The following is a 25,107-nucleotide window of genomic DNA, read 5'->3' as shown; positions in this document are numbered from 1 at the left end:
AAGGATATCCGTCACATCTGTGATGGAGTAACTCTCAGCCAAACACTAAATCATGCGCCAAATTACACAAACAGCACCACCGTGTGGCAGACTGTCGTAGGGGCAAGTATTGGTGCAGGTGTCAAGCATTGGAAACCACTGGCTCAAATTATGCACTGCCTGTTGTCTGGTAGTGTGCTTATCCTTGGCTGAGGTACGTGGAGTGCAGGGACGGATTAGGGAGATAAATGATAAGGGAGAAATGGAGAGCAAAGATGAAAGGAATGAAAGATAACATATGGATGAGCTAGAAAAGAGTTGGAGACAGCAGGTAGATCAGATTAATGTTGAGGGAGAGATGTGCACAATGAAGATAGAAGAGAGGAGAAGGGAGAACTAGGGGAGAAAGAAAAGCAGAAGAGAAAGAGAGGTAAGTGTTTAAGGGATTCAAGGTGACTGAAAGGGAGAAAGAGATAAGTACAAGTTAGAGCACAAGCTGGAAGCAAGCCCAATGGCTTTCATTTGGTGCCAGGGTATGACACCTCTGCCTTACATTGGGGTTTCACTTCCTTACAGTTGAAGCCACTGTTCTGATATCCAAGTTTTACTTTGAGACTGATCAAGGGTGTAAGAGTCATTTGCGGGCCTTCATATGAGTGAACTATGATAAGATGATCGAGCTTGGGTGTGCAATAGCCCTTCAGAATAAGTACACTATTTATTACATTTACTGGAATTACAGATAATGGCACAGGAATTACAGAATGTATTCAGCTCAATGCCAGAGATGTTAAAAAGCTGTCAGAAACCTATTTGTTTGAAAAGGAGTCTCCGTATGTAAAAGGAAATAAATCACTTTAGGTAAGGCTGTATCCTGGTTTGTTAAGAAGGGGTATCAGGAGTGTATTTAATGCCACTACATTTCTATTTCATTCAAACCTCTCTCTCTTTCATTAGCCTCAGAGAAGTTACTCAGGATGTTTTAAATAATGTTTTACTCTTCTGGAACAGCATGAGTTTTATGTCTAATAACCTGAATTAAAAAAAAAAAAAAAACTGGTCTGTGTCAGGATGCTGCTGGCCACACTGACTGAATCTTGGGTCCTCTTCATACAAATGTGTTGATCGATATTCAGCTGCTGGGATTTGTATGGGCTGGTCATCATACCAACCTTCTACTCCTGTGGGAAACAAGTAGGAGAAATAGGGAGTCTCTAAACTCTTTTCCCCACACACTCTTAGGAGCTCCTTTATCTTGCTTAATTTGGAAATGGTCTAGAGCACCATCAATGACTTGTTTAGAATGTAATTGCTGGATGCTGTGGTGTTCACAAACTTCTTCTGATCAGGATGGACCTACTGTATTTTTAGGCCACTTGGTAGCAAACTGTTGTCATCATCATCAACATTTGGAACATGAGGCTCAACATTAACATTTTTGTAATAAACATTATTTTGCACCAGTTATAATGTTGCTTTTAACCAACTCTTGCTACATGTTTTTATTCTTACCAAATAAGTGAATCTGCATTGTCTTTCTCTTTTACTAAAGTTTCAACATTTCTTTGAAGTCCAATGGCAAAAAAACGTCTTTTCCCTTAAGGCCTTTCAATAACACTGTTGGATGCAATTTACCTGTTTTTGGTTCCCATCATATAATCACTTGAAATGGATAAACTGTTTCTGTAAGGATAGATTCATATACATTTAAGTCTTGTATTTGTTCTGGAATAGTCACAAGTTCTAACCTGTTATATCCTGCTGTAGCTGGTGTTTTCTCTTCCTCTAACTTATCATAGCAGTACTTGCATACAACTTGCAGAGTGGACAAGTCAAAAAGATCGTCTGCAAATAAATAAGCAGCAAATGATTGCGATTTTTCTCTGTTTCCCCCTTCAGTTTTGGAAAATAAGTCTACATTTTGTGCTTGACTTTTAAAGTCAGTGCATCTACAGCAAATGCAAACATAGCTGTATTAAACTTTATAATCTCTTGTTGAAAATTCTCAGTAGGATTACCTGCACTCTTTTCCTCAATAACATACTCACCAATTCCTCATTCTCCCTAGAATCATCTTTAGGACCAAAGAACTAAAACTGCACATCCTTACAAACTTTTCCATGCAAAAGTACTCTATTAATCTCTCCTAAATATAACGCTGGAGTCTTTACAAAGGAAAATCTCGTCACTAAACTTTGTATTTTTGAATGGTGAACCACCAACATCCTAAAGTGATAAAAGGTGTTTTGGTGCACGTTCTTGGATAAACATGCTACTGACTGTCCTTGTAAATTTGTATGCTTTCTAACTTTGTATGAATCTAATCCTTGTAAAATTGAAATTTTTCTCTTAAGACTTGTACATGGAAAGTCACATACAAAAGTTTGTAATAAATCAAAAGACTGCTAGCAAATTCTGAAAATACTACTACAATTCCATTTATAAACAGTCTAAGCCTTCCCTGAACATCTTTAGCTACCGCCCCTTCCATATTTCTAGGAACAATCTTCTCTTTTTAATCTTGTATCATTGACGAGCTGAATAAACTACATTTACTAATTTGTTGTCTTGGAAACAACCTTCATCATTAAAGAAAGACTCTGGGGCATATTTATACTCCGTTTGCGCCGAATTAGCGTTGTTTTTTTCGACGCAAATTCGGCGCAAAATTAATGCCATATTTATACTTTGGCGTTAGACGCGTCTAGCGCCAAAGTAGGAGTAAAGAGCGTCATTTTTTTGCGTGAACGCCTTCCTTCCGTTAATGAGATGCAAGGTAGGCGTTCCCGTCCAAAAAAATGACTGCGACGCAAATGCGTCGTATTTATACTCCCGGGCAAAAATCACACCCGGGAGTGGGCGGGTAAAAAAAAAATGCATTTGTGGCGCTTTTTAACGCCTGGGTCAGGGCAGGCGTTAAGGGACCTGTGGGCTCAAAATGAGCCCACAGCTGCCCTCCCATGCCCCCAGGGACCCCCCCTGCCACCCTTGCCCACCCCAGGAGGACACCCAAGGATGGAGGGACCCACCCCAGGGACATTCAAGTAAGTTCAGGTAAGTATAAATATTTTTATTTTTATATTTTTTTTGTGACATAGGGGGGCCTGATTTGTGCCCCCCTACATGCCACAATGCCCAATGACCATGCCCAGGGGACAGGAGTCCCCTGGGCATGGCCATTGGGCAAGGGGGCATGACTCCTGTCTTTACTAAGACAGGAGTCATGTAAATGGCATCTGGGCGTCGTTAAAAATGGCGCAAATCGGGTGGAGGCGATTTTTTGCGTCAACCTGACTTGCACCATTTTTAAGACGCCCTAACGCCATTTTTCCCCACGCCGGCGCTGCCTGGTGTACGTGGTTTTTTTCCACGCACACCAGGCAGCGCCGGTCTGCTTGCGCCAGCTAACGCCATTCAATAAATACGGCGCCCGCATGGCGCTTCAGAATGGCGTTAGCCGGCGCAAAAATTTTTGACGCTAAACTGCGTTAGCGCAGTTTAGCGTCAAAAAGTATAAATACGGGCCTCTGTACTTGATGTACATTTCCATTTACCACTGAATATTTTACAAAACATAGTTTTATTATTAATTCTTTTTCTTTGGCTGCATATTTTCATACCCAATGCAATTTTATGCAATGTTCTCATTCTACTAATAAACAAAATGAAAAGCTTCCTCTTCAAGGCAAACGTCTTATCAACTACAGCCGCAACATTTTTTTGTTTGTTTCACTACTTGTCTTCTCCTTCTGTTTTCATATTTTTGATGAGATTTGGAATGACTGGCATGAAACATTCTCGCTCTAATCAAAACTTTTTCTCTTTAGTTTCTTTGAACTATTACTTGCTTCTGGCTGAGGTTTTGTCATACTTCTTTGATTTCTTGGTTCTAGTCTGACAACCTTTTTAACTTTCTGTGACTGATTTAAAAGTGTCCTTTTCGTATTCTTCATTTTGCAAACATTTCAGTTCTCACAAACAGTTTAAAAAACTTTATTTGGTTTTCTTACCAGCAGCTCCTGTCTCTTTAGTGACATTGTCCACATGCTGTATTTGTTTTTTCTGACTTGCAAGTAGGTAATATGGGGCCAGATGTATCAAACGATTTTGCATTCGCAAACAGTGCGATTCGCAGAAATCAGTCGTTTGCTAATGCAAAAACGTGATTTGTGATGTATGAAAGGCATTCGCAGGCCAAAAACAAGGAATCACAATTTGTGACATGAAATACCGAATCGCTATTTGCATATCGCAAATTGTGAGTCCGAATAGCGTCTCGCAAATACAGAACCAGTATTTCTCGTCGCAAATTGCGATACGCAGATTGCAACACGCAAAACCATGTCGCAATTCGATGCATAAAAAAAAAACGCAAATTGCGAATATTCGCAGAATGACCTTTTGCACATGCAAATTATCACGGATTGAAACCAGGTGGTAACCAGGTGCAACTTATATAAAGAGGCCTAGAATGCCTCAGCCTCTTTTCCACAATGGCTGCACTCTACATCATGGCTAGGAGAATAAGGATCTTGGCAGGTTTGAGGAGAGGGAGGAGGAGACAGGAGTGCATTTTCAGAGTGCGCATAACCCTTTTTGACCAGACAGAGGAGGACATTTTGGAGAAGTACAGGTTGACCTCAGCCATGATACTTGACCTGATAGCTGAGCTATAACCCATACTGCAGCGCACAACACACAGGACCAACAGCATACCCACCCATGTGCAGGTATTATGCTCCCTGCACCTACTTGCCTCAGTGAGCTATCAAGGGGTCATAGCAGCTGCTGGAGGGGTCTCACAGAGTGCCCTCTCTAGATTTTTCAATGCATTTCTAAATGCCATGCTGAGCAGGATACATCAGTACATCAGATTCCCCGATACCCCACAGGAAATACAGCAGACAAAAATAGTTTTCTACCAGATAGCAAAGTTCCCCCACGTCCTAGGTGCCATAGATGGGACACATGTTGCAATCTGTCCAACATCGGCCACAGAGTATGTGTACCACAACCGTAAATGCCAACATTCAATGAACATACAGGTGATTTGCAATGCCTCCTACATCATAACTGATCTCGTGGCCAGGTACCCAGGGAGCACACATAGGGGGTGATTCTGACCGCGGCGGTAATTACCGCCATGGCGGAGGTCGGCGGTAGCACCGCCAACAGGCTGGCGGTGCACCGCTGGGCATTCTGACCGCGGCGGTTCAGCCGCGGCCAGAAACGGAAAGTCGGCGGTGTACCGCCGACTTCCCGCTGCCCTTGAGAATCCTCCATGGCGGCAGAGCGCGCTCCGCCGCCATGGGGATTCTGACACCCCCTACCGCCATCCGGTTCCTGGCGGTTCTCCCGCCAGGAACAGGATGGCGGTAGGGGGTGCCGCGGGCCCCTGGGGGCCCCTGCAGTGCCAATGGCATGGGCACTGCAGGGGCCCCCGTAAGAGGGCCCCACGAAGAATTTCAGTGTCTGCTTTGCAGACACTGAAATTCCCGACGGGTGCAACTGCACCCGTCGCACCTTCCCACTCCGCCGGCTCCATTCTGAGCCGGCTTCCTCGTGGGAAGGGTGTTTCCCGCTGGGCTGGCGGGCGGACTTTCGGCGGTCGCCCGCCAGCCCAGTGGGAAAGCCAGAATGACCGCCGCGGTCTTTTGACCGCGGAGCGGTCTTTCGGCGGGAACCGCTTGGCGGGCGGCGACCGCCGTCCGCCGCGGTCAGAATCACCCCCATAATTCGTACATCTTTTGCCACAGCGGGATTCACACAAGACTGCTAGTTGGGGAAATTGGTGAAGGATATCTGCTAGGTAATTTCCAACTTTACAATGGTGCATTGATGGCAGTGTGACGTCAGATGGCACAGCTACTCATTATACCCTCTGTTCCTTCCAGGAGACAGTGCCTACGCAGTACGCACCTACATGATGACGCCCTATCTATATCCTGCAACACCAGCAGAGCGGAGATACAATTCAGCACACAGGGCAACCCGTAATGTTGTGGAGCGCACCTTTGGCCTGCTGAAGAGTCGCTTCCGATGCATCCACAAAAGTGGAGGGGCACTACAGTACAGCCTGGACACGACCTGTAGAATAGTGGCCACATGTGAGATCTTGCACAATATAGCTACCACCAGGGCATACCTGTGGAAATATCGGAGCCAGACTCAGATGAGGATGATGATCCCATACCACCCCTACAGGACAGCAGACAGGACCAGTGCAGCAGAGGGCAGGCAAAGGCATGCTGACATCACGCACATCCATTTTAGATGTAAGTAATGACAACACTACCTCACTGACATGTATTCCGGTAGTTAGCACCTTTATTACCCTGACTTCAGGTAACATACATGTCACTAGTACAAAGCAATACACGAGTCAGACATGAGCCATTAACAGTGTCACACTATTGTCATCATAGTTTACTGTATTGCTACATGCGAAGGTAGTCCCCTGTAGCCATCAATGTCACTTCTTACGACCACGCATTCCACTTGAGTGCGCAATGGCCTCGCCGGCACCTCTTGTACCAGGCTCACAGGCAGTACTGTGCCTGGCAATGCGACGCCAAGGATCCATCACGGGTACGGCAACACTGCTGAGGCTAGATGACTCCTCAGTCTCCCCAACTCCCAGTTCGCTGGGTGTAGCACTGCGTGCTGTCAGCATAACATCCAGAACGTTTGTAATTTGTACCAATCCCTGGGCAACATCCCGACTGGTATGTGGTGCCTCCACCTGTGCGGCCACAGCATGCCGTGATATAAGGGTAATAGATGTAGCAAGACGATTTACAGATCTGCAAAAGCCATTGTACATGAATTACCGTTTGCGCCTGCGGTGGCTAACACGTTCATGTCTGATCTCAGTACAGAGTTCCTTAATGGCATTTATCAGTTCCTTGGTGTTCTCTGCAGCTGTTTGCCGTCCTTCATGCAGCTTGCAGAGGTTTGCATTCAGACACTCCAACTGCTTGTGCAGCCCCCCCATATTGGCATTGTGTGACTGCAACTGCCTGTGCATTACCCTCATGTTTTTGCATTGCAGGCGCTTCACTTTGAGCATGGACGCTTCAAGTCCCCCAAAGAATGATGGGCCCTCACCTACATCTGTGTGCTGTGTGCCTGCATCGTGAGGCCTCCTGCGGGGAGTTGAGTGACGCTGGGGCAGGGACTGCTGCCTTCCTGTGGATCTAGCTTCTGGGGGTGGTGTGTGGCCTTCATCTGGCATGTCATTGGAGTCCTGGTTCAAATCGTGGAGAGGTAACACCCTTGCCCTGCGTCCGATTGGTGCTATACACAATGACTCACTGGTGTTGGAGTCGGACAGAGGCTGTGTTTCTGCATCCCCCACATTGGCACATTCTGCTGCTGCTGGGCCTGAGCCATCTGCAACGACAATGTGCAGCATGTCGTTTATGTATGTATCACCAAATGTGGCACAATGGTAATAAATGTACACTTACATCGTATCACTAAGAACTGGGTGTTTTGTTCTTCTGTGTGTCGCTATACTTAATTGTATTCTATCTGCTATTTTCATAAGGCATTGTTGTGCCGCATCTAAGATGTGGAATGGACTACTTATCACAATGCTTTGCACTACTTGCTATTTCCTAAGGGGCATTTGTACATGCACATATGGGGTTACATATCATTATTGGACTTACCTTTACTGGTGCTGGGTGTGCCAGAAGTGTCAATGTCAGTGACCCCACTGACAGCTTCTGGAAGCAGTATGGACTCCACCAGGTCTTCCATGGGGGTGGAGGGTGTTTGGGAGGATGGTCCGCCTCCTGTGCTCCTTGCCTCCTTTAGCCTGATGGCCACCCTCTCCTTGGCACGGGAATGCAGGTCGTACCACCTCTTGCGTATCTCTTCCACCGAGCGCTGCGCAACCCCCACTGTGTAGATTTTGGTCTGGATGTCAGCCCAAAGTTTCCGTTTCTCACGCTCTAGTACCTGGAGTGAGCTCTTCCCAAAGAGCCAGTCATGACTCCTGACCACCTCCTCAGTGAGCACCTCCAATTCTTGCTCACTGAATTTCAGCTTCCTCTTCCTCTCTCCCTTCTCCTTCCCATTACCAGCATTGGCCATGTTGGTGTCAGGTCCTGGCTTGCTCACAAACTTGCTCCCTGGGGCTGGTCTGTGACTGACTGCTCCTGTGGGTGTGGTACCTGGAAACAGCATGGGCTGGCTCACTTCCTGCTTGTGATATCATCAGGCTGTGCCAGGTGACCGTTTTCGCAATTTGCAAATACCGAATCACAATTATTTTTGCAATTCGGTATTTGGACCTCGCAAATTGCAATTAGCGATTTTTAAGAAATCGCTATTTCCCGACTCGCAATTTTGTTACATCACATTTTGCATGTCGGAAATAGCGATTTCTTCAAATTCGCTATCAGGGACTCGCAAATGACATTCTTCATACATCTGGCCCATAGTTTCCTTAATTTCTTTTTTTTTCTTCTTTAGCATTCTAGATATGTCTTGTAATATATGAATAGACCTCCCAAAATAAAAAAAATACGGAAATGTATACCCTCTATCATATACTACTCAATTTTATATTGTAACCAGATCAGTGCAATAAAACATGACACCACTATATTCTCACACTCTGTCTTAGTTGTGTGTTTAAATAACAGTACACCTCTCTCTATTATCATATGTATGATCGTCTGACTCAATGTTCTAGTTTATAAATCGATATGTGTTTCACTGAGGTATACTGTATATCAATGTATTCGTGGGTATCTTCTCACCTACAATAGTGTTTCTCTAGTCTATACGTAACTGTGACCCTGGGTGTGTCAGCATATATATCAAGCTATGTTTGGGAGGTTAATTGCATATATAAATATATGCATTCTTGTTTTACTGTATGGATTGGGATCTAAGTGGGTGTATCAGTGTATTTATAAGTGTTCTATTATATGTGCTATTGTGTACATAGTCCTGTACATAGTGTTTTACTGATTCCATTAGACTCTTATGTTGAATCCACATTAATATCATTCAGCCCTAGCTATAGAAATCTACTAATTCATCAGATTCCTACACCAACCTTTTTCACTCTATTTTGTTATTTATCTTTAATTGACCCCATTTGTTCTTCTTTCTATCTTAGCTGCAGTTAGCACCACAAAGAAATATGAGAATGCCTCTCATGATTGCTTTTGTCTACGATGGTATAGTTTCCTGCACAAAAAAAAAAAACATCCCCACAACACAGGCAGCCATGCACCATGGTGAAAGCCTGTCTGCATTAGCACTAGCCAAAACTTTCTGCATGGTTGCAAAGATAAAGTACAGAAATTCACTCTATCTTATACATACAGTACATTTCTCACATGTTGAAGTGGGGTAGGGCAACACTACATAACACTTGCTTCACTGCATTGCAGCATAGGCTTTGCAAATGAGGACCGATATGTCTTTCACTATAAGCACATACCATCCTTCCTATAACTAATGTATACCCTAGTTCAGGTGTAACCTCTATGTAGGGAAAAAGGAACTATGGCCCTCATTACGACCCTGGCGGTGGGTAATAAGGTGGCGGTCATACTGCCAACAGGCTGGTGGTAACTACCACCAAATTATGACCATTGGATGATATCTCCGAAAGTCAACCAAAATACCACACTGACTGACAGGGCGGAAACAGGCACCCCTGCGGTAGCCACCTGCAGCCAGGCGGAAGAAAAAGTTCTGCCCACCATATTAAGACCCTTCAATCCACCACCTTTCCCTGGGTGGAACCAACACCATCAAAGGCTGGTGAAAACAGAGCACAGAAGTCAAAGGACTCACCACTGGAGACACAGGGAAGAACCACGCCACCATGGAACACACACTGCATGTTTCCCCGATGATCTTCTACATCATGCTCCACCACGAACACCAATGCCAGCGAAGACGACGACAGTGAGTTCAGCCGCCTAGCACACAAGGAAGGGTGGGAGGAAAACAAGAATGAAACACACACGCACAACACACCCCCAACACACAAACGCCATACACACAAGCAGATGCACAAGAAAAACAATTTGTCCCCGATAATATGCAAAATAATGCAAGGACAACAGGAATTGACTAAAGTGATTGTAATAAGATCAACATCAAAAATAATAAGTCGATGTGGCAATGTAACAGATAGGTACAAATGTACGAAAAAGGGACACTGCCCAGTTTATAGTTCACAGGGCCCACATGGCCACAGGGCAAAGTCCAAGGCCCCACTCGATTCCTGCACCAATACAGAGAGAACACTGCAGGGGCATCAGTTGGCAAATAGGCAGGCACCTCGGGGGTGGGGCACCTCAGCCGGATGCAGAAACAAGACCACTGTTCTGGAGGGGGCAACATACCCTATGCTTGGTCTTGGGGAGTGCAAGGTCACAGTCTTTCTAGTGGTTGACTTTCCCACTGGTTCTGGAGGGGACAACATGCCCATGGTTTTGTCCTGGAGAGTACAAGGACACAGTCTCTTGAGTGGGTGAATACCTCACTGGTTCTGGTGGGGGCAGGCCGCACAGCAGCCCATGGAGGCTAGACTATATGGCGTCTGTCTGCAGTGATGGCTGCACTGTGGTGGTGGTTGTGGGAGGTTCCTGCTCTGCTCCTGCACCCTCCGATGGCTGCACTGTGGTTGTGGGAGGCTCCTGCTCAGCTCCTGCACCCTCCGATGGCTGCAATGTGGTGGTGGTTGTGGGAGGCTCCTTTTCAGCCCCTACACCCTCCGATGGGTCCACTGTGGTGGTGGTTGGGGGGAGGCTCCTGCTCAGCCTCTGTACCCTCCGATGACTGCACAACATGGCTGGTGGTGGGGGCTCTGTGACAGCTGCTGGTGAATGCTTGTTCCCCTTCTTTGTGGCTGGTGCAGGCTTGCTCCCCTTCTCTGTGGCTGGTGCAGGCTTGTTCCCCTTCTTTGTGGCTGGTGCAGGCTCCTTCTTTGTGGCTGGTGCAGGCGCCTTCTTTGTGGCTGGTGGAAGCGCCTTCCCCTTTTTTGTGGCTGGTGGAAGCTCCTTCCCCTTCAGTAATTGTGGCCTAGAATCCTTTCCACCATGAGTAGGTGCTGCTAACACTGGGCCCATGGACTGTTTGGCTGAGGTGCTTGGCTGGCTCCTTGCTACCCTGGCCCTATGTGCAGGATGGGGGGGGGCGAGGGGTAGGGAAGAGGTCAATCTGGGAAAGGAAAAGCTTTTTAGGGACATTGAGGCGGGAAGAGGGAGAAGAAATGGGAGCGGAGGATGAGGGAGTGGTTGTTGGAGGTGTTTGTTTGCTGGATTTGAGTGCAGGTGCATGGGTTGTATGCTGTTGTGAGGTGGCTGGCTGTTGGGTGTCTGAGTGCTTGTGTTTGTGTACTTTAGGAGGGGGGACAGACACGGTGGAAGAGGACACAGGGGACTTGTGCATAGATGTTGTGGAGGTGTCTGCCAGTGAGGTGCGTGTTCTGCTTGGTGTGGTGATGATGCTGATAGTGGATCAATCACTGTTGGGCTGCCAGTCCACCGTGAATACCCTCCAGTGGCACCCACTGACACAACCACCACCCAGATACCACCCCTCCAGCCGTGAGCTTCAATAATGGCCACTGTACTCACTCCCTTGTGGCTGCTGTGATGCCCTCAAGCGCCCATCCAGCTCTGGATAGGCCACTGACAGTATGTGGGCCATCAGGGGGGTCAGGGTTCAATGGGCACCCTTTCCTCATTGGAAGACCACCCCAGCTAGGTCTCCCATGCCAAGCGTCTCAGGTCCTCCCATTGTTTCCGACAGTGGGTGCTCCGCCTGCCACAGACCCTTAGGGTCTTCACCCTCCTTGGCGATGGCACGGCATATACCCTTCTTTTGATGGCCTCTGACCTGCAGAGGCAATACAGACAGAAGCAAACAGTCCAGCCAGTAACACCAATGGTCCACAATACCCATTTCCCTCATCATTGGCACAGTAGCCCAGCACACAATGTGTACACCACCAAGAGGAGATCCACCCACCCCCTTCCACAATGCCTTCACACATAACTCCATCATTCATGCCACATGCATCGTGCCCAGAGTGTACTCACCCTTGGTCTGGTGGCCCATACAGCAGTCCGTATTGGGGAAGGACCCTATCCACCAGTCTCTCCAATTCCTCAGAAGTGAAGGCCGGGGCCCTTTCCCTGGTCACAGGGGCCATGATATGTTCCAAACACAGGTCACAGCAGCACATGCAGTGTAGGTCCTCTCCTATAGAATGTCAGGAATCGAGTGAGGAATATGATAGAAAATGTCGGACACATCCACGGTGGGGCATACCGTCACCGCCGGCGTAAATCACCTTTGGCCACTATACCCAATAGAGCCCAATTATAACCAATGAGGCGTTGCACTGCAGTCCTACACCGCCTACCACCACGGCGCACAATATGAGTGGCATTACCTCACTTCAAGACAGGCGGACGCCATTTCAGGGGGGGAACTGGCATATCGACAATTACTACGTCACAGATTAGATTGCCACATACTTCGCCATTAACACTGTTCCAATACATAAGTGTACCATGTGGACTGCTGTTGTGGTTATTTTGTTCCAATTATGACAGCCTACTCAGTCTTGTATCCCTTAGATACATACTGCTGCAGCTGAAGAGGAGGTGGAGCCATACCCCGTGTACAGACCCCTGGTGGACTTAGCTACACTGGAAGACAGGCACATTATCCTCACCTATAGACTGGACAGGGCCACAATCACAGAGCTGTGTGCCCAGTTGGAGCCTGACCTGATATCTGCTATCCGTCAGCCCACTGGGATCCCCCCTCTGTGCAAGTGCTATCAGTTCTCCATTTCCTGGCAACTGGTGTAGGAAAGTACCATCTTGCCTGGCATGTTACCCCCATATTTCACTGTATATATGTTGTTTTAGTGTATGTGTCACTGGGACACTGCCAGCCAGGGCCCCAGTGCTCATAAGTGTGCCCTGTATGTGTTCCCTGTGTGATGACTAACTGTCTCACTGAGGCTCTGCTAACCAGAACCTCAGTGGTTATGCTCTCTCTGCTTTCTAAATTGTCACTAACAGGCTAGTGACCAATTTCACCAATTCACATTGGCATACTGGAACACCCTTATAATTCCCTAGTATATGGTACTAAGGTACCCAGGGTATTGGGGTTCCAGGAGATCCCTATGGGCTGCAACATTTCTTTTGCAACCCATAGGGAGCTCTGACAATTCTTACACAGGCCTGCCACTGCAGCCTGAGTGAAATAACGTCCACGTTATTTCACAGCCATTTACCACTGCACTTAAGTAACTTATAAGTCACCTATATGTCTAACCTTCACATGGTGAAGGTTGGGTGCTAAGTTACTTAGTGTGTGGGCACCCTCGCACTAGCCAAGGTGCCCCCACATTGTTCAGGGCAAATTCCCCGGACTTTGTGAGTGCGGGGACACCATTACACGCGTGCACTATACATAGGTCACTACCTGTGTTAGCGTCACAATGGTAACTCCGAACATGGCCATGTAACATGTCTAGGATCATGGAATTGCCATTCTGGCATTGGGGAGACAATTCCATGATCCCCTGAGTCTCTAGCACAGACCCGGGTACTGCCAAACTGCCTTTCCCGGGGTTTCACTGCAGCTGCTGCTGCTGCCAACCCCTCAGACAGGTTTCTGCCCTCCTGGGGTCCAGCCAGGCCTGGCCCAGGAAGGCAGAACAAAGGACTTCCTCAGAGAGAGGGTGTTACACCCTCTCCCTTTGGAAAAAGGTGTCAGGGCTGGGGAGGAGTAGCCTCCCCCAGCCTCTGGAAATGCTTTGATGGGCACAGATGGCGCCCATCTTTGCATAAGCCAGTCTACACCAGTTCAGGGATCCCCCAGCCCTGCTCTGGCACGAAACTGGACAAAGGAAAGGGGAGTGACCACTCCCCTGACCTGCACCTCCCAGGGGAGGTTCCCAGAGCTCCTCCAGTGTGCCCCAGACCTCTGCCATCTTGGAAACAGAGGTGTTGCTGGCACACTGGACTGCTCTGAGTGGCCAGTGCCAGCAGGTGACGTCAGAGACTCTTTCTGATAGGCTCTTACCTGTGTTACTAGCCTATCCTCCTTCCTAGGTAGCCAAACCTCCTTTTCTGGCTATTTAGGGTCTCTGCTTTGGGGAATTCTTCAGATAACGAATGCAAGTCCTCATCCGAGTTCCTCTGAATCTCTCTCTTCACCTTCTGCCAAAGGATCAACCGCTGACTGCTCAGGACGCCTGCAAAACCGCTACAAAGTAGCAAAGACGACTACTGCAACCTTGTATCGCTGATCCTGCCGCTTTCTCGCCTGTTTCCTGGTGGTGCATGCTCTGGGGGTAGCCTGCCTCCTTTCTGCACCAGGAGCTCTGAAGAAATCTCCTGTGGGACGACGGAATCCTCCCCCTGCAACCGCAGGCAACAAAAGACTGCATCACCAGTCCTCTGGATCCCCTCTCAGCATGATGAGCGTGGTCCCCTCTGTCCAAGTGACTCCCACAGTCCAGTGACTCTTCAGTCCAAGTTTGGTGGAGGTAAGTCCTTGCCTCCACACGCTAGACTACATTGCTGGGTACCGCGTGATTTGCAGCTGCTCTGGCTCCTGTGCACTCTTCCAGGATATCCTTTGTGCACAGCCAAGCCTGGGTCCCCGACACTCTAACCTGCAGTGTACAACCTTCTGAGTTGTCCTCCGGCGTCGGTGGACTCCCTTTTCTGACTTCGGGTGGACTCCGGTTCACTCCTCTTCCAAGTGCCTGTTCCAGTACTTCTGCGGGTGCTGCCTGCTTCTGTGAGTGCTCCCTGACTTGCTGGGCGCCCCCTCTGTCTCCTCATCCAAGTGGTGACATCCTGGTCCCTCCTGGGCTACAGCAGCATCCAAAAACCCTAACCGTGACCCTTGCAGCTAGCAAGGCTTGTTTGTGGTCTTTCTGCGTGTAAACACCTCTGCAAGCTTCTTCACGATGTGGGACATCCATCCTCCAAAGGGAATGTTTCTAGCCCTCTTCGTTCTTGCAGAATCCACAGCTTCTACCATCCGGTGGCAGCTTCTTTGCACCCTCAGCTGGCATTTCCTGGGCCTCTGCCCACTTTCGACATTGTCGCGACTCTTGGACTTGGTCCCCTTGTTCCACAGGTACTCCGGTCCGGAAATCTACTTTGGTTGCTTTGCTGGTGTTGGTTTTCCTTGCAGAAACCCCCTATCACGACTTATGTGCTCTTTAGGTGTAAAGTGCACCTATAACCCCCACTTTTCAGGGTCTTGGGGTGGGCTATTTTTCTAACCCTCACTGTTTTCTTACAGTCCCAGCGACCCTCTACAAGCTCACATAGGTTTGGGGTCCATTCGTGGTTTGCATTCCACTTTTGGAGTACATGGTTTGTGTTGCCCCTATACCTATGTGCTCCTATTGCAATCTACTGTAACTTTACATTGCTTGCATTACTTCCTTTTGCTATTACTACATATTTTGGTATTGTGTACATATATCTTGTGTATATTTGGCATCTTCATACTGAGGGTACTTTTGGCATAGTGTCATAAAAATAAAGTACCTTTATTTTTAGTATGTCTGTGTATTGTGTTTTCTTCTGATATTGTGCATATGACACCAGTGGTATAGTAGGAGCTTTGCATGTCTCCTAGTTCAGCCTAAGCTGCTCTGCTATAGCTACCTTCTATCAGCCTAAGCTACTAGAAACACCTCTTCTACACTAATAAGGGATAACTGGACCTGGTACAGAGTGTAAGTACCCCTTGGGACCCACTACAAGCCAGGCCATCCTCCTACAACTGGTTCTTTCCAAGTGACAGTGGGCATGGCAGCAGGAATGTCAGTCAATGTTCTAAATAGTGCTGACAAGAGTATTGTCTGCCCTGATTAAACACATGTGCAGCTACATTGCATTCCCCCAGGGTGAAGGCCGGGTTTTATGCAATGAGACATATCTCCAATATAATTGGGGCGATTGACTGAACACATATTCCATTTGTACCCCCTGCCAGAATGAACAGGTGTACAGGAATGGTAAGAGTTTTCACTCCATGAATGTGCAGATGGTGTGCTTTGCAGACCAGTACATCTCCCACGTCAATGCCAAGTATCCTGGCTTGATGCATGATGCCTTTGTCCTGAGGAATAGCAACATCCCAAATGTGATGTCCCAACTACAGAGACACAGGGTGTGGCTAATAGATGAGCCCTGGTTCCCACACAGTATATGTTGGCCATAGTGTTGGCCATATAGGATAGTGTGTGGCTAAATGTTGTCCTTCAATATTTGCAGTTGGCTCTGGTTACCCTAACCTATCATGGCTGCTGACCCCTGTGAGGAATGCCAGGAAAAGGGTAGAACGACGTTATAATGAGGCACATGGGCGTACCAGAAGGATCACTGAAAGGAACTTTGGCCTCCTGAAGGCCAGGTTCCAGTGCCTCCATCTGACAGGTAGATCCTTGTGCTACTCACCCAAGAAGGCCTGTCAGATAGTAGTGGCATGCTGCATATTGCATAACCTGGCCCTCAGACACCATGGGGCATATTTATACTCCGTTTGCGCCGAATTTGCGTCGTTTTTTTCGACGCAAATTTGACGCAAAACTAACTCCATATTTATACTTTGGCATTAGACGCGTCTAGCGCCAAAGTTCATGGAGTTAGCGTCATTTTTTTGCGTGAACACCTTCCTTGCGTTAATGATATGCAAGGTAGGCATTCCCGTCTTAAAAAATGACTGCGATGCATATGCGTCGTATTTATACTCCCGGGCAAAAATGATGCCCTGGAGTGGGCGGGACTAAAAAACCTGCATTTGCGCCGGATTTTAGCGCCTGGGTCAGGGCAGGCTTTAAGGGACCTGCTGGCTCAGAATGAGCCCAGAGGTGCCCTCCCCTGCCCCCAGGGACACCCCCTGCCACCCTTGCCCACCCCAGGAGGACACCCAAGGATGGAGGGACCCACCCCAGGGACATTAAGGTAAGTCCAGGTAAGTATTTTTGTTTATTTTTTTTTTGGCATATTGGGGCCTGACTTGTGCCCCCCTACATGCCACTATGCCCAATGACCATGCCCAGGGGACAGAAGTCCCCTGGGCATGGCCATTGGGCAAGGGGGCATGACTCCTGTCTTTGCTAAGACAGGAGTCATTTCAATGGGGGATGGGCGTCGTAAAAAAATGGCGCAAATCGGGTTAAGACGATTTTTTTGCCTCAGCCTGACTTGCCCCATTTTTGGACGCCCAAACGCCATTTTTCCCTACGCCAGCGCTGCCTGGTGTACGTGGTTTTTTTTCACGCACACCAGGCAGCGCCGGTCGGCTAACGCCGGCTAACGCCATTCAATAAATACGGCGCCCGCATGGATGCTTCAGAATGGCGTTAGCCGGCGCTAATTTTTTACGTTAGCGCAGTTTTGCGTCAAAAAGTATAAATATGGCCCTCTGTCCCTTTTCTGCAGGAAGAGGAGACTGGAGATGCCCGTGTGCCAGCAGTAGACCCTGTGGACAGTGAAGAGGCAGCGGATGAGGATGAGGATGTAGCCAACAGAACATCTATGATCCATCAGTACTTTCAATGAGACACAGGTGAGAGTGAAACTTTACATTTCAGTGACTTTGGTTGTATTCTGTGTGGCATTGGCATGCTGGTATATGCCCACTTACTGTTACCTCTGGCTATTCATTTTGTAGATGTTAGTGATTTGACAAATACTCCTGGCGTGATCACTACAGCCAGCTACAGGTCATTGATTCTATGCTCATTCTATGTACAGTTCATTTGCAATGGTTGTACCTGTTTCAATCAATACATATTTGAAGTACATGACATGCTCGATATCGGTTTATATCAAAGGGTGTTTATTTTAGTACTAATATATAGTGAGGAAAGTGTAATGGGATGGGGTGATGATGGAGAAAAGTCCAGGGTATTGTTCCAGTCTGTTCGTAGCACAGGTGCATTATCCAAGGGGACATAAGAAGTGGATCAATGGCATTTCAAGGTGGACAGGGTGACTAAGTGGGACACAAGGGGGGGGGGGGGACAATCAGGAGAGTCTAATTTCCTGGTGGGGCCTCGGCAAGTTTCTCTGGCTTCTATTTGGATCGCAGAGAACGTTTGCGGGGTGGTTCACTTTCTGCAGGGGTAGGTGTGCTGGGGGCCTGTGGGTCCTGTGGCAGGGCCTCCTGGCCACTAGCAGCAGTAGAAGGCTGTTCAGATGACTGGCTAGTGTGACACTGCCTCCCTCATAATGTTGGTCATGTCTGCTAGCACCCCTGCTATGGAGATCAGGGTGTTGTTGATGGCCTGCAAGCCCTCCCTGACCCCCTGATACTGTCACCCCTGCAGCCGCCTGTTCTCCTGCACGTTGTCTAGGATCTGGCCCATTGTGTCCTGGGAATGTTGATAGGCTCCCAGGATCTCAGAGAGTGCCTCCTGGAGAGTTGGTTCCCTGCTCCTGTCCTCCCCCTGGTGCACAGCAATCCTCACAGTTTCCCTGTTGGCCTGTGCCTTTGTCCCCTGAACCGTGTGCCCACTGCCACTGACCCCAGGTCCCTGATCGTCTTGGGGGTGAGGTGTGGCCTGGGGTTCCTGTACAGGTGGGCACACTGCTGATTGACGTGTCCTGAGGACAGAGGTTTTGGTAATCTTGGTGGGTGCTGTGGTGTTGTTTCCTGATTGGGAGGCTCTGTGGTGGTCTGTGACTGGGCTTGGGTAACCGGCTGTCCGATGATCCCTGATGGGTCAGGTAGATTGTCCAGATCCTAAAGACCAGAGTTACTGTCATCACTATGGGCCTCTTTTGTTGGGGGACTGGATAGTGCTGGCACCTCCTCTCCAGTGACATTGGCTGGGGAACCTGTGGGGATGTAAATGATGTATTATGCTCCATGTGTATGACATATTGTACATCCCTGGCTTCCCCTCTATGGTTGGTGTTGCCCTGCCAGCTTTTACTTGTGTATGTTGGTGTATGGTGGGATTGAAAGTTTCACTGTTGTGCATGCTTTAGTGATGAGTGTCCATGCAGGGCTGTGAGAGGAGTCCATGCATTGGTACAGTATGCAGGGCTCGGCATTGGGATCAGTGAGATGTGATGGTGGAGTGTGTGGGGTGGAGTGTGTGGGATGGAGTGGAGTGATGGGAGTGAGGGTGAGGGTGTATATGGCATGCAGGTATGGGGGGTAATTGTTGAAAGTTGACTTACCAGAGTCCAGTCCTCCTCCGACTCCAGCCAGGACGTTAGGATGCAGTATTGCTCTAACTTGCTCCTCCCATGCTGTGAGTTGTGGGGGAGGAGGTGGGGGTCCACCGCCAGTCCTCTGCATGGTGAAGTGGTGTCTTGCTACAATGGAACCTACCTTCCCCCGTAGGTCGTTCCACCTCTTCCTGATGTCGTCCCTTGTTCTTGGGTGCTGTCCCACAGCGTTCACCCTTTCCATGATTCTCTGCCATAGCTCCATCTTCCTGGCTATTGATATTTGCTTCATCTGTGCTCCAAACAGCTGTGGGTCTACCCCGACGACTTCCTCCACCATGACCCTTAACTCCTCCTCAGTGAAACAGGGCTGCCTTAGTGGTGCCAGGGGAGTTGTGTGATGTGTATTGGTGAGTGTGTGTTGGGTAATGTGTTGGGGTGTGTGATGTGGAGTGCATGAGGGGTGTATGGGTGTGAGTGGTGTGGGTCTAGTTGTCGCACTGGTCTTGGTGTCAGTCTTGTGCCAATGATTTCCATTCGTAAGGGGTTGTGGGTAATGTGGGTGGGTGTTTTATAGTGGTGTGTTTATGGGTGTCAGATGTGTGTTGTTTGAATTGTCCAATGTAGTGTTGTTTTGCATGTGGGTGTCCATTGTGAGCGCGGCGGTATGTACTGCGAATGGTTTACTGCCGCTGAATGTCCGCTGTGGTGATTCGTGGGTCATAATGTGATGGGTGTTGTTCTGTTGGCGTAACTTTGTAGGTTTTGGTAATGCGAGTTTATCATTGACTTTTGGTCTGGTGGATTTGTTTATGTGGCTGTATTCTGTCGGATTGGTGAGTATGTGTCATAATGTGGTGAACGGATATTCGCCAACATGGCCGTAAGTTGGCAGCCAGAGCATGGCGGTAAGTGGGATTTACCGCCAGAGTCATAATGAGGGCCTACATGTCTTTAAGTGTTTTCAAATACCAACTCAACTTGCAAGTTCAAGTACGCACAAAACAATAATAGTACTATATTTAAAGCATGATTGTGAATCTTGTTCTTTTATTCATTCTATAAAATGATGCATACAGTACTACATATATAAATACAATTATCAAAACCTCTGTACTCATACCTGACTTGAAATAGTTTTATGTATATATCATATACACATTCATTACTTTTATTTACAAACACAGCTTTGTTTAAAACTAATTCATATACCTGTTAATAGCTTTTGTTGATAGATAAAAAGCTGTAACAATACACCTTCTATTCTTTGTTTTTATTACAATTAAATCTCACAATAAGAATGGCATCCCTCTCCTAAACTAAGTAACCAGTAATGGCAAACTGTTCACCTCTGCTCTCATCAACACTGCCCTAATTATCTAACCGCAAACTGTATTTAATCTTTTCTTTATGTTATGCCACATCTAAATAATTAGTGGCTATTAACTCTTGTTTTTTTCAGTAAGAAGCCCAATCTGCTACTGTGTGCTCTTGGAGACGTGATTCTGTTGAAGCGCCCAATGTGGCCCCCCATGTAAATATGCAACAGAGTCACAACTCTAGTCGGGGTTTAAAAATATATTTACCATTATTATTTTTTTTTTTTACAGTTTCTTCAACATTTTACATTCTGCGATATCACATGGAATTGGAAAAAATATTCATTATATTTGTATAAGAAAACATTTATTAAAAATGTTTATGTGTCCTTTGGCAGTTCACCTTCTCCCCACATTCTTTCACCTCAGCTGTCATAGCAACCTCCTTTAGAGCACTGTACTGTAGCCTTAGTTCAAAAGTTAATTGACTTTTTTTTACCAGCATACTTGCTTCAATGTCTGCTGTAGCAGATGTGGTTGACTATCACAGAATGCTAGTATATCCAGAATGGCTTTACTTCATTATGAAGAAATCAGAACCAATATCAGATTGACTGCCTTTAATTTTTTACACCACAGCCTATTTTCTATCTACCAATATATAATATTGTATCAAAATGATGTTTTTTTAAATCCACTTCTCCCTCCATTTTAACCACCTCACATTTAGAAAATTCTATCATTCAGCTGCAGCCTTCTACTGTGTGCTACTGCTCCTTTCTTTCAAAATGTTCAGAGTGTGGGTTGTAGGTCACAGCTGTGTTTATTGGGCTAATGAGTAAGCTAGAAAGGGTGGCATTAACAGGGACCTGGGTTTGTCTAATGTGGATATTACTTGGGTTTGCCAAAGAGGGTTAAAATGGAAACAATTGTTTTCATTGGATGAAAGAATTAGAGACTGTCAACCCCCTCACCTCATTATTGTGCTCTGTGGTGGTAGTGACCTGGGCACACTGACAAGGGTAGGACTACAAATCCTAAAGAAGGGTTCCTTTGTTCAATTGATTCACTTTTTCCATTGCACTGCCTTTGTATTAACATATGCCAGAGGCAGAAATGGAAGTGGTCACCTGAATTCTGTCCACAAATAGACAAAGCCGGGAAACATGCTAATAAAACAGTTTCAACATTCCTCAAAAACTATAGCATGGGCTCAATCTACAATAATCCCCTGCACATTGACATGGATGGGGTATATAGAAAAGATGGTGTTCACTTCACAGTGTTTGAGCAAATTAAAACTCTGCATGCACTTGTATATGTACTAATCATATACACACACAAACAAAAAGGCACTACTTATAGCTGTGAGACAACAGGGATGATTGCAGGCCCCCCCTAACTTTTTGCCCACATTTTTTTACTTTTTGCTGGTGCTTTCCTGACTCTGATGGTATGCTGGGTACTGCTAACCAGTCCCAGGGCCTGTGCTCTGTGTAAAATGAGTATGCAAATTAGGCTAATTATAATTGGCTAAGTCAACCTACCTATAAGCCCCTAGTATATGATAGGGCATGTAGGTTTAGGGTCCCCAGCATAGGTGGTGCACCCATCGCTGAGGTACCCAGTGTCATTTTAAAGGCAGGCCTGCCTTGCTGGTTGCTTTTAAATTAAAGATATATGCAAATTCAACTTTAGAATTAAAAGTACTTCCACAGTCTTAAACTACCTTATTGTTATATATAAGTCACCACTAAGGTGTGCCCTATGTGTCCCTTGGGTTTGGTGCCATGTACCTATAAGCAGGGACCTTATCAAAATAGTTTTATAAGCCCTGGTGAGGTATAACAGCGAAATTTGTTTTTCCCTTATTGTAGTGAATGGCTTTTATAGGCTAAAATGGAGAGACTTTATTTTAATTAACAAAGTCCCCTTCAGTGTCAGATACTTCAAGTTTGGTATCGAATTAATTGTTATGATAAATCCCACAACTTACAATTGTTGGATTTAATATAACTTGTTCAGGTAAAGAGTTTTAAACTCTACCTAAAAAGTTGTCAACGTCAGCCCTGTAGTGCCCTTCTCTGATTGGCCAGCCTCTGGCAGCCTGGCCAGGCTGCCTTGATGAGGTGGGAAGTGGCCTGGGCTGAACACAAAGATGTGCCTGTGGAAGGAGAACTCCCCTCAGCAGATGGAGCAGCAGGAAGGGGGAGGGCTGCCAAACTGGTCTTCAAAGGCAGGGAAGGACATTTGGAGTAGCCCAGAACCTCCCTCACAACCCCAGACAACTAGGTGCCCCCTTGATTAGATAAGGAGAGGGGTGTGTTTTAAGATTTTTAGCCTCACCAATGGGCCAGATGTTACCTCCAAAAATCCGTTTCACCCATGATGGATTTTTGAAGAATCCCTGGGATTGATTTTTGCTACACTTCCCGGGAAATGGTCATTTCAGGGGGAAGGACCCTGCATCGGACTGGAGAACCAGGAAACCCCTGTGTTTTACCCAGGAACAAGGATAAATACAGCAGAACTGCACCCATACCTCACGTTCCCTACAAGGAAGAACATCAGGAGAAGGACTGCCCTGCTGGACCCCTGACCTGCACCTGGACAGTGCACTCTGAAGGACTGCACCAGCTGCTCCACCACAAGAAGGGCTTTGCCTGACTTAAGGAGGGACTCTCTGTTTGCTACAGGTGAAAAATTGCTAACCAGAGTCCCCTGCCTCACATCCTGAAGAAACTGACCAGCTGACCACTGTCCAGTGGCCGTTTTGGAGTTTGAGCCAGGTGCATTCTGGGAGTTGTAGTCCGCACCCTCAAGGAGCAACTCAGAGCTTCTGGAACCTTGCGGTGAGCTGTGGACTCCAAAAGAACATTAAAGGAACGTCTGGAAGAAGATCCCGAAGTTTGGAAAGCTTTTTGGAAAATGCTCCATAGACGGACTGACCCGCAGTGGCAACTCTAGGCGGCTTGCCTCAACTGCAACACGGGCTGACTTCCAGGTTCGTCTCACTGAAGAAAATCTCGGAAAAAGTGACTAAGTCCGAATGTAGGAAGTTGACTGGGACCCCCAGGCAGAATATCCAAAGAGGGCTCTAGGGATGTCGGATCAAGATTTAGGTTCGGCCCGGTCAAAGGATTTTCATCTCGAAAAATTGGCAAAGTCCGAATGTAGCAGTCTTCACCCAGGGCTTCTGTGACGTGTGTCCGAGGAAGGGCTCCAGGAGGTCGGATCAGACTGGTGACTTCATCCTGCTGAAGAAAATCTTCAATAAAACAACTAAGTCCGAAGGTAATCTTTTGACCAAGGCCTCCAGTTTGCTGAGTCGAGTAGAGCTCCATCACGGTTGGCCTTAAAGTTTGCCCCGGTTGAGGTGCGACCAGACGACCAGATTGGCGCTATTCATTTCTATGCACTAGAAAACAGTAATTCTATAAAAATTAATATCTCCGGTTCCCCTTATCTGATTTTGTTTTGGTGTCATTTTAAAGATAAAAATATAATCTATTGTTATACATTGGTGCTGGTTTTTTATTGTGTTTTGTGTTTTACCTATTTACTGTTTTATGATTTTTAAATGCTTTACACACTTGTCTCCTAAGTTAAGCCTTGTCTCTCATTGCCAAGCTACCAAGGGTTGAGCTGGGTTTAATTTATTAAGACTTAACTGGACCTAAGTGGAGGTTAGTGGCCTACTGCTAAGTGTAGGAACTTACCTGCCCTTACCAATAACCCAGTTTCTGACAATAGCCACCCTATATCCCAAACTTTATTTAAATTTAAAAGCAAATCTGATTTGTTTTTAACAAAAAGGAATTGCAACTCTGTCAGGTTCACAAATCAAAAGCAGAAATTAAATGCACAACACCCAACATATTTTTCATATGTTTTTATTTTCACTCTCCCTGTAGCAGTACATTTCTAAATACCTCAGTGAAAGTATAATTGGGTATATTATAGGATGCATGAGTGGGAAATGTGCATGAGTGTGTGACTGGGTTGATAAGTGGGTATCTGAGTGTCTCCAGTGTCTCAGTGGATCTCTGACTGGGTATGTGAGTGTCTGAGTGGGTATGTGACTGGTTATCCGAGTGTCTAAGTGGGTCTTTGAGTGGGCGTGTGAGTGTCTGAGTGGGCCAAGGGTGGGTGTGTAAGTGTCTGAACAGGTCTGTGAATGGGTGTATCAGTGTGACTGGATCTGTGAGTGGGTACTTCACGGTCCGAGTAAATCTGTGAGTGGGTGCATAAGGGTTTTAGTGGGTCTGAGTGAGGTTATGAGGGAATGAATGGGTCTGTGAGAGGATGTTGTTTGAGTGTCTGAGTACGACTGTGAATGGATACATTAGTGTCACTGACTGAGTGAGTTCATGAGTGGGTCTCTGAGTGGTTTTATAAGTGGCAGTGGGTCTGTAACAGAGTGCATAAGTGTGTGACTGGGTCTTTGAGTGGGTATCTGAGTGGGTCTGTGATAGGGTATTTGAGTGTCTGACTGGGTCTGTATGTATGTGAGTGTCTGAGTGGCTCTGTGAGTGGGTGTATAACTGTCAGTGTGTCTGTGAGTGGATGGAGGAGTGTGTGACTGGGTGGGT

The 25,107-nt window shown here is 46.9% G+C and overlaps 1 long non-coding RNA gene across 2 annotated transcripts in view; it reads right to left on the bottom strand.

The window, feature by feature from the left end:
- LOC138297355 (uncharacterized) overlaps positions 1–25,107 on the bottom strand; it is a 206,535-nt gene that overhangs the window by 41,661 nt on the left and 139,767 nt on the right. For both annotated transcript variants that reach the window (XR_011204046.1, XR_011204045.1), the window contains exon 2: positions 1,728–1,824. This is a non-coding gene — a long non-coding RNA (uncharacterized lncRNA). The remainder of the gene's footprint in view (positions 1–1,727; positions 1,825–25,107) is intronic.

Source organism: Pleurodeles waltl, chromosome 5, assembly GCF_031143425.1.
Source record: "Pleurodeles waltl isolate 20211129_DDA chromosome 5, aPleWal1.hap1.20221129, whole genome shotgun sequence".
NCBI classification, from domain to species: Eukaryota; Metazoa; Chordata; class Amphibia; order Caudata; family Salamandridae; genus Pleurodeles; species Pleurodeles waltl.
This window is presented reverse-complemented; position numbering and strand designations above follow the sequence as displayed.